This window comes from Coptis chinensis, chromosome 1 (genome assembly GCF_015680905.1).
Source record: "Coptis chinensis isolate HL-2020 chromosome 1, ASM1568090v1, whole genome shotgun sequence".
Classification (NCBI taxonomy): domain Eukaryota; kingdom Viridiplantae; phylum Streptophyta; class Magnoliopsida; order Ranunculales; family Ranunculaceae; genus Coptis; species Coptis chinensis.
Genome location: NC_141456.1, coordinates 41,102,944 through 41,112,764, shown reverse-complemented (window position 1 = coordinate 41,112,764; position 9,821 = coordinate 41,102,944). Strand labels below are relative to the sequence as shown.

The 9,821-nt window shown below is 40.0% G+C and overlaps 1 pseudogene; it reads right to left on the bottom strand.

Moving 5' to 3' along the window:
* Positions 1-578: 578 nt before the first annotated feature.
* On the bottom strand, positions 579-673 carry LOC147524037 (small nucleolar RNA R71; annotated as a pseudogene).
* Positions 674-9,821: the final 9,148 nt, after the last annotated feature.

Genomic DNA, 9,821 nt, shown 5'->3' with positions numbered 1-9,821 from the left:
GGTTTATACTAGTATATCGAAATTGTTTGGAGTGTTGATGTGTTTAGCTAAGTTTGGTTTTATCCTTGTATGAGATTAAAGGTCCGGCCGAACAAAACACCGAACATAATTACACAACAACGTCAACAAACAAGTCTATCTAGTATACCACCCACTACACCTCTAGCTACTATTTCACACACATCACGAGACAATGCCCGAAGAAGAGAGGCCTCTCTCGACTTCTACAAAGCCTTGGCGATAGCCCCAAATCGTGCATCGTTCTAGCAGAGACCAGCCGGGGATTTCGAATCCCCCAAATATTTTAATTTGTTACCCATTTTTAATGGATTAGACCATGAAAAACCTTATCGGCACATCGCGTAGGATTGAACAAGTCCTAACAACATTCCACCATCCTACGGTTTGGTGCGGAACAAATTAAATTAAAGGGTATTCCCCTTTCACCTTAGCCGATAAAGGCGGCGTCTTGGTTAAGCTGCCAAAACGCCTAATTCGTGGACTTCGTGGGCTAAACTTGTTCAAATTGTTTATGGTACATTTTTACCCACCCCTAAAGGCGGATGAGATGCTTTCCAAGATTCATTTCTTTTCGACAAAATCCTCATGAAACATTTTCGGAGGCTTGGAATCGTTTCACCGATCTCCTTATAGAGTGTCCACATCATAACTTAGCGAAAGACACGTTAGTTAAGTTGCCTTTTTCAAAGGACTTCTACACCACCATAAAGAAGTCCTTGACATAATGAATGGGGGTAGTTTCTTAAGCAAAGGAGTTTGAGGCTTATAAATTTTTAGAGGACCAAACTAAAAGCGAAATAACAACTGGGGGTAGTGACGATTACTCCCTCTCGCTAGTTCTTCTTCAATGATTAAGGCTACCAAGATGTTTGAGGTTAAATCAGATCCTAAGCTTAAAACTCTAATTGAATCCCTCACAAAAAGGTAGAGGCCATTTCTGTACAACAAAAGCCAATCCCGTCATGAATGTAAATTCAAATCCATGTAGTTTACGGCTGGAGCCACGGCATCCCGACTCCCAACGTCCTATAGTCTATGAACGGGCTTGTTCCATTAATAGTGAACCTAACGCCCCTTGGAGACAAAATCCCAACTTCGTTGGAGAAATAACCAAAACGTCACACCTTAAGGGTACAATAACCAATATGTTAGGCCTACGCCGCGGCTTTAACCAAGCCCCACTCACGACAAGGGCGAGGTCACGGAATTTTAATAATTATAACAACCAAGTGCAACCTCGACAAGGTCAAGCACAAGGTCAAAGTAGTTATAATAATTATAATGCTAGTAGAGGTATCGTTCGGTAAATAATAACTACCTAAATCCACCCATAAATAATTCACTTGAAATAGTTCCGATCCACCCACCGTGACTACTACACCCACACAACCGGATCATCTTGACACCTTCATACAAGTGAGCTAAAACTTTTCCAAACCATGGCTCAATCTAACCAACAAACTTCTACAATCCGTTAATAATTTAACCAAACGGTTGGCTTAAGATAAAGCCCAACCCAAAAGTGTGTTTCAAAATAAATACCCTACCTAATCCTAAAACAACAAATACAGCCTTTGAGGTAACCGATAATACTAGTAGTGAATATGAAAATGTAGGTGAGCTAAAGGCCATCACCACTCCGGATTAAAGCGAGTGGTTGATAACAAAGTAACTATGCCTATAGTTACCACACCAATAACCCCCTACACCTTATATTACTAGATACGAAATAGAAACCCAAGAGCCTACCACTATAGAGGTACCGGTTACAACAAAACCTATGAAACGAGGAAGCCACGGTTAAACACCCGGTAATACCATTGCTAAATATAGAGCGAAACCACCGTTTACACAAAAATTAGCCTTGTTAACTAGGGATACAAATTACGAGGAGATTAGGGATGTTTTTAAGAACCTAACTATAAACCTTCCCTTCCTCGAAGCTATAAAAAAGCTACCACACCATGCTAAGTTTCTTAAGAAATTGTGTACTACTAGGCGTAGGACCAATATACCAAAAGACGCCTTTTTAACAGAACAATTCCCAACTCTATCTGAACATAATGGAATTGTTAAGTACAAGGACCCTGGTCGTCCTACTGTACAATGCACCTTAGGATATTCCTATACGACTAAACTTACTCCCGTTTTATTTGTATAGACAAATAGGTCTAGACGAGATGCAACCCACTAGAATGACGTTGTAATTAGCTGATCGGTCTATTAAGTATCCTAAGGGTGTCGTCAAAAAATTTATGGTAAAAATTCAGGATTTTTACTATCCGGCCGATTTTGTCATCCTCGACCGAGGAAATTCGATTAGCGACTCTGTCCGATCATCTTAGAATCGTCCTTTTAAACAACTGCCAATGCGCTCATTAATTGCTGTGATGGTTCAATGTCCATGTCTTTTGGCCATCTTTCTGTTGAAGTTAATGTTTTTAAAACAAAGACATAGTTACCCGATTCGTCTATGGATGGAGAGGTTAGCATGATTGAGAGTGTTGCTCGAGATTATTTCAATAACACGTTCTCTGATAATCATATGCCCAAATTTCTTTCCTTTGGAAGTTCAGACTCCAACATTTCCATCCCTACACTAGTCGATACACATATTACGGATGAGGATGAGATAGATGACTTTCTCAAAGATGTAGAGGACTATCATAGTAACAAGGATATGACCAATCTAGATGAGCAATTCGATGAGTTTCTTCGAGCAAGTGATGAATCACCTATCAAGAACTACTTTACACAACATCCACCTCGACTCCCTCCTTCCACCCTTTCAAAGGAATCTCGAGTTTTGCACTCGATCCTTTTGTTTCTCCCCGTGCTCCATAATTTTTTAAATCCACCTAGTAAACAAATACTTGGAAGGACAAACCATTTGACACCTTCATTTTCAGACTTGAGGCAGGTCCACTACCTTTCCATGAATGAGTTTTGTGCTAAAACCACATCCTCATTGTTTACATGCTGTCCTTCTACAACTTATCCATATCCACCATATTCTCCACAACCATTCACTTTTCCACACTTATTTACTAGAACACTCACTCATTCAAAATGAAAAATAAGGTGCATGTTAGGTTACGTAATAGGGTTATCCGACTTAAGCTTTCATTTCACTAGGTTGGGTCATAGGAAATCTTGGTGCTTGATTGTGTTTGGATATGTTTTCTATGATATTTATTTATGGAATGATCCACAATTATTTTGGTTGTTGATATATGATAAACTGCATGTTCATACATATGTTTAGACAAGTCTCGAGTATCTGACTATAAACGACTCAACTTTTGTGTTTGGTGCATGTCCTTTCATTTCCATATATTGGTGAGTGCACCATTAAGGTAACCGGGCCCTCTCTATGGAGTGTGTGGCTGTAAGTACCGGAACCTAAGTCCACGTTTAAACATAATTCACGTTTTCCACTCTTGCATGTTTTCTCGGATTTTTGAGTCATGTTTCTCTATGGGGTGAATTATGTCTTTATTGTTTATTGTTTTTATTTTTAAAATTAAAAAAAAATATATATATATATTAAAGAATAAGCATAGTAACCTAGGAAGTCTCGAATCGACTTTAAAAGACCATTGCTAAAAAACAAATTTTCTAAGCCGTTGTAAAAATTTGTTTGGGGTCAGAGTGTTAAATGTTTTCGTTACTAAATATTTATGTCCCATTAGAGTTGCTTAGGCGTTTTATTATATTCGATTCGGGTTGACATAATCCATGAATTTAGAGTTCAATTGTTAAGCATAACGTCGTCATGCACGCACTTCGAGGCGTTTTCCACTATCTTATATGTCATCCACGGTCGGAATGGAGTGTTTTATGAATCATTGGATTGGAAATTCTCTCCTGATCATTTCCATATCTCATTTGCAAAAATGGACCCGGTAACTTGGCGGCAATTTTGATTTGAAGTTTAGCGAAAAATCGGAAAAAATCACAAATTTCGATTTTGGGCTTGGGCCCAACCCGCATAATTCGTAGGCGACCAGCGCCCTTACCTTTAGCAGCACTCGCGATCTTCTTCTCCATTCCACCATTAATGCCAAGCTCCAAAAACCTAAAAAAAAAAAACAAAATCAAAATAAAAAGAAAACGAGAATTAACCCACGCCCAAAATCAAATCCCAACCCAAATCGACTCCAAACACCACCGACCACCACTCCCACCGATTTACATCACTAAAAACCACCGAAAATTCAAAATTTTGGTGCTGCCGCACCACCACTCCACCACCACCACTGTTGCTTCAACCGGTCGATTAAAATCCCACCACTACATCACATTTAAACCCCCACTACATTCCAAACTTCCAATGGCTCAACAACGCCGAATTTTGCCGGAGCAAGCTTTTACCGCTGACCACTTCGCGCCGTTTTACGGTGACGAGATGATCAGTCGAGACTGGAGTAGCTTGTGGTACTCGACTGAAGCCTATTACCACGAGGACTTAGTCCGACGGTTCTACGATACGAGGGAGTTGGAAGGGACGAGGATTTTTGTTGTTGTGGCGAAGAGGCGGAAGGAAGTGGCGATTGGTTGTTGGGTTGATTCTAGGCATTCGCCTAGAATCCATCTGGATGTCACCCTGCAAGAGTCCCAACATAATGGGGTAGAGCCATTGATGCACGAGACGGTTATTGGAGGGGACTACAATCGCGAGATCGCATTGTGTTCGACAGAACTTCCCTTAGGACCAACCGGTGGCTACAACCCGGTGGATTGGTCCGGGCGTCGAGGGGAAGGGAAGGTCGGCGACATCGGCTGAACTGCCTCCACATCTTATGGATACTCGGGGCGGAAGTATGACTTCTGCATCTTAGAGTTTTTATCAGCATGATTAGGGGAGTAGGGAGGTCTGTTGCCCTCTCCCTGTGTTGATAACAAAGATCATCTTTGAAGTTGAGAGCGACTCGAGTCGATCGGACATACATCACCCTCCCACCGTAACCCTCGCATCTATAAGGAGTGTGTCCAACGGGTTTGGAGATTGGCTGAGGATAGAGAAGAAGAAGAAGAGGATGGTGGAGCTGAGAATGAAGAGGGAGGCTGGGGAAATTAGGATGCCTCGGAGGATGAGGGGGACTTGGCGTGTTTTGACGCGGATGCCTTGGAGAGGTCTTGGTCAAATCTGAACGCATGGCTGTGATCCATTGTGGCATCGCGTTAAGCTCAACACTATCTCTGAAGACCTCCGGACTCGACGGCAACGATGCATCATAACCCGAGCTCCGTACCCGAGAGAGGGGCGAGAGGTGGGAACAGATGAGGGCGAGATAGAAGCTTCGGCGCCCGTTCGGGAGGAGATCTTGGCCACGATTCCCACGTCCGCGGGGACTCTTCTTACGAGGATACACCCTCGAGACCGGCGCCCATCGCCGAAAAGGCGAATAGTCTTTGGTCCATCGAGAGCTCAAGAGCGATCTCGGGGCGTGTGCCTTCCGCCACCAGTTCCGGAGTAGCTAGGGATAGTATAGTTTGATGTTTTATGTTTTATTTGTAGTTTCATTATTGTCATTTATTTTTATGTAAGTTTATTTCCGTAAGTTGAATTTTGTAGTGAAATGTACTCTGCATGAATTATTTTTAATATAATGGGTCATTTTCATTATGCGTGGTTGTTTAATATTGACCCCACCTTCCCAACTTGTTTGGGGGTGGTTTTATCTATTCGAGCATGATTTTTATATAACCCTCGTGTTAGAATTTATTCGAGTCAAGGTGAAAATATGGCTGTTTAGGCATATATATGAATAAATATCATGGTAGGATGAAATCTAGATTAAATAGGTATATTCTATCATAAAATCAACCTAAAAGATCTTGGGTTTGAATTAGAATCAAGAAAATGAGTTGTTTCCGTTTTGGGTTTGGAAATTTTAGGATTTCCGAACCGCCGTAATTAGTTTTGGCAACTTCCCGATCCATTTTAGCAACTTTAAACCTATATAAACTTGATACAATCTATCCTCACAACTCACACTACACCTAAACTCCATCACTCACCTTTCACTCCCGCGATTCCCTCGTTTGGCTCATTTTCGAGTTTACAACTCCGGCTTTTCAGCCCTCTGAGGGCCTTTTCGGCGCTGTGATATATTTTTCTGAGTTTTTCAGAGGCCTTTCAGCGCTTAAGCTAAAGCGACCACCAGCTCAAACACTGGAAATTTCAATTTCTTGAGGCCGCGACCACCCCTATCGAGGCGCTTTTCGGCGCTCGACTTCCGTGGACCGGGGAAATTTCCGTTTTTCGTGGCGTAGTATCCGGATCATTCGCAGCTATTCCAGGCGTGATTTTGAGATGACATCTCCAACATTGATACGGAACAATCTTTGAAGATTTGTTCCAAAGCACTACTTATGGTGCTTGGTTTTGAGGCGATCACATTAAATTAATTGGGAGCCGCTTATGGTAAGACCGGATGCACTTTATTCTCCAACACTAGCATCTTATTTTTACGATAACTGCATTTTCTTTGAAAGACCGGATGGAGAACAAGTGTTCTCCATCAACATTGATAATGAACCAATGGAAATTACCGGGTTCTTGCTAGCATTTGTTCTTGGACTTGCTATGCTCATCTGAAATACAAGACCCATGGTGCTATTGGGTCGATAATATGTATGTCTACACTTACGAGTTTTGCATGAGTGGTATGGCGGGGCATTTTCCGTATTGAGGACCAAGGGGATATAACGTCGCCTTTGGTAGCTTTGTCCATGAACATAGGAACTGTTATGTTTTGGATCATGCTAAACATTTTAGGGGAATGGCGTTTTCTTACGTGAATGATGCCAATTGCGGCGTCTTCCTTGCTTTAGCCACGGGGGCGTATGTGTCATGACCTTCCCCGAACCTTGATGTCTAGTTTAGCTCGATCCCATAGCATGAGGCATAAGTACCTTCTTATGCCCGTTCTAGTTTCTCGTATTATGCTATGTTTCTTTCCTGTTTTTTGTACACGCTTCACGGATTGGATTACGATCGACACTGTACGACCCACCAATAGTATTATTCAATCTTTTCGTGCAATGACTTGGCAAGGGTGGAGGATACAACCTCATCTGGTTGCACCCTACACCCCGTCAGACCAAGTGGCTCTTAATAGGTTAGCAATAATAGATGATAAATGGCGGAAAGCCCGGCAAATTATCATGGCATGGCGGGGCCTAAAAGGAACCTCACTTCTTTATGGAAGAAGAGGATGAGGAAGATGATGAGTAATCTTGGGGGATAAGGTAAGTTTTCATTCTAGTTAGTGTACGCTTATGTCCCAAGCAATTTCATTCTTGTTAACCCCATAATGGGTAGAACTTCGTATAGAGTTGTGTCGGTTTTATTTCCTATATTAGTATCGTTCTAACCTTGTTTTACAGATGTTCCTGAATTTCACGCGCTTCAATGGTATTTTTCCTACCCTCTTTATTTAAATGCTTTGAGGACAAAGCATGCTTCTTGTTTGGGGGGCATAGAAACACGTGTAATTAAGGCATCTGTTAGGATATAGATAGAGTTAATATGCATTTGTTTTCTAGTTAAAATTTTAAAAATTCAAAATATAAATAAATAAGTTCATGCTATACACTTAGCAATAGTGGTATTGTTTTCCTTCTCTATGCTCTTAACAATCTAGAAGTCTCAATGTAGCTTTTGCATTAGAATAATTGTTAGAAACTTAGGTTAATATGTAGGTAATAATCTTTGCATCTATCTATAAATATATTAGATGAGTATCTATGATTGTTAGCGATGAAGTTTTTGAAATCTAGGCTAGAGTACTTATTCTACAAATCCTGTGAGAATATAGCCTAAAGCCTTATATATGAGCGAAACATTTGAGAAATGACACAAGGGAGAAGTAAAATCCGGATAGAGAAATCACATCCCACTTGCTTGATCACTATGCCATATCCTAAAAGCGAGAATTTAGGCCCTTTTTTGGATCGATATAGCCAAAAATTCAAACCTATGAATTATTTCCTGCTAGTCTCCCCTCTGAGCCTTTCTTTAGCCTTTCATAAACCACAATCCCTTTACCCTGTTACAAAAACAAAAACAAAATAAAAAAAAAATAATAAATCAACCTACCCAATTTAGAATAAGTCTGAGAATAGAATGAGGAAGAAAGAAGAAGAGAAAAACCTGTGTAAACAAAAGTTAGTTAATTGCTTCAGAAAATAAAGAAAAGAAGTTTCCATCCAAGGAAAAGAAAAATAAAAATAGAAATAAAATAAAAACTCCAAAAATAGAATAAAATGGAGTCAAAAGCAAAAGAAAAAAAAAAGAGAGAAAAGAAAAAGAACAATATGGCTAAGGATGGAAACAAAGTGTAGAAGTAAAAGTAAATAACAAGGTTTTCTCTAGTTACATAATATGAAGACTCTATTATCTCAGACTTGTCCTTTTTGAATATCCATTTCCTTCCTTCTTAAACCATCTCCTAATCCCCGCAACACCTAATAAAGACCTCTAGCTCAATTAGAAATAGGCTAGTGTGATAGTAAGTGGTAGATGTGTTTGATCGACTCCGGCTTCCTTGTTGTCATTGAGATTGTAAGGTAAAGTGTGCCCAATCTTTCTAGAGTAAGCTAAACTTGAGTGGAAAAATCAGAGTGTTGTATCTTGACTATTATTGTGAGAACCTACTTAAGGACGCTATTCCGAGTTTCAGAAACGGACCTGCTAGACATTTCATAGTATTACTCATTGTATATATGTTTATTATAGATGATTGATTATTATGCATATATTAGTTTAGGTTTTTGACTTGGTTATTCTTGTTCATAGCTAGTGAGATGTATAGATAGTTTGGAGCATGAATAAGGAAACAATAGTTTTATTTCTTAGTCGTTGTAGTATAGATGAAGTTTGTGAGTACCTTCATGGAAAACTCTCACGGAGACTATAACTCGTCCACTAGGGAATTCCTAGTGGTTTAAGGCCTGTTGCGTATGGTTAATGCAATCGACACTTTCGAGAAGTAGATAGAACTCCATTTTTGGTCACTTATGTTAATTTCTCATCTTTGCTTGAGGACAAGCAAAATGCTGTTTGGGGTGGTTTGATAAGAGCCCAAAACTGTAGTTTTAACCCTTTAATGATCATACTTTTAGACCAATTATGTGAGTAATAATTAAGAGTTAACACCGACATGTTTTATGCATTTCGTGCTTCAAAGTCCATTATGTGCAGAAATGTGCCACTTTAGCGAGATAAAGGAGCAAAGGTCGGATACTAAGGAGTTCCGTGATTAAAGGCCAAGTTTCGAGAAGACAAAGCCTTTCTAAAAGCCCGGTCAAAGCTGAAAAGTCGACGTGGGCGAAACAAGACACAAAAGTCCAGTGAGAACTTCCGAAGGACATATCTTTGGACTCAGACCTCGGAATGGGGCCTACCTTATGTCAAAACGACCGGCTCGGAAAGATCTTTCCAATGGTCTAAGCCTTGACCCAATCAGAGGAGCAAAAGTGGATGAAAAGTCTGTTGAAGCCAACTGCAGCTGAAGAGGTCTTTTTGAATTTGAAAAGAATTGGGTTTTGGGCTGATTCTCGCCCAAAACATGGCTCCAAGCCCATGCACGATTTTGGATCTGAATGTATAAAACAAAAGCTTAGCTCTTTGTTTGTGGTAGATAGTTAGACCTAGAAATAGATTAGATTAGTAGCCTCCATTAATGAATTCTAGATCTAGTTTTTCATGTAGATTAATTAAGTTTAGTTCCATTTCAATTATTGTATTAGATTAAACCTTTGAATCTTGTTCTTCATTTTGATTAGATCAA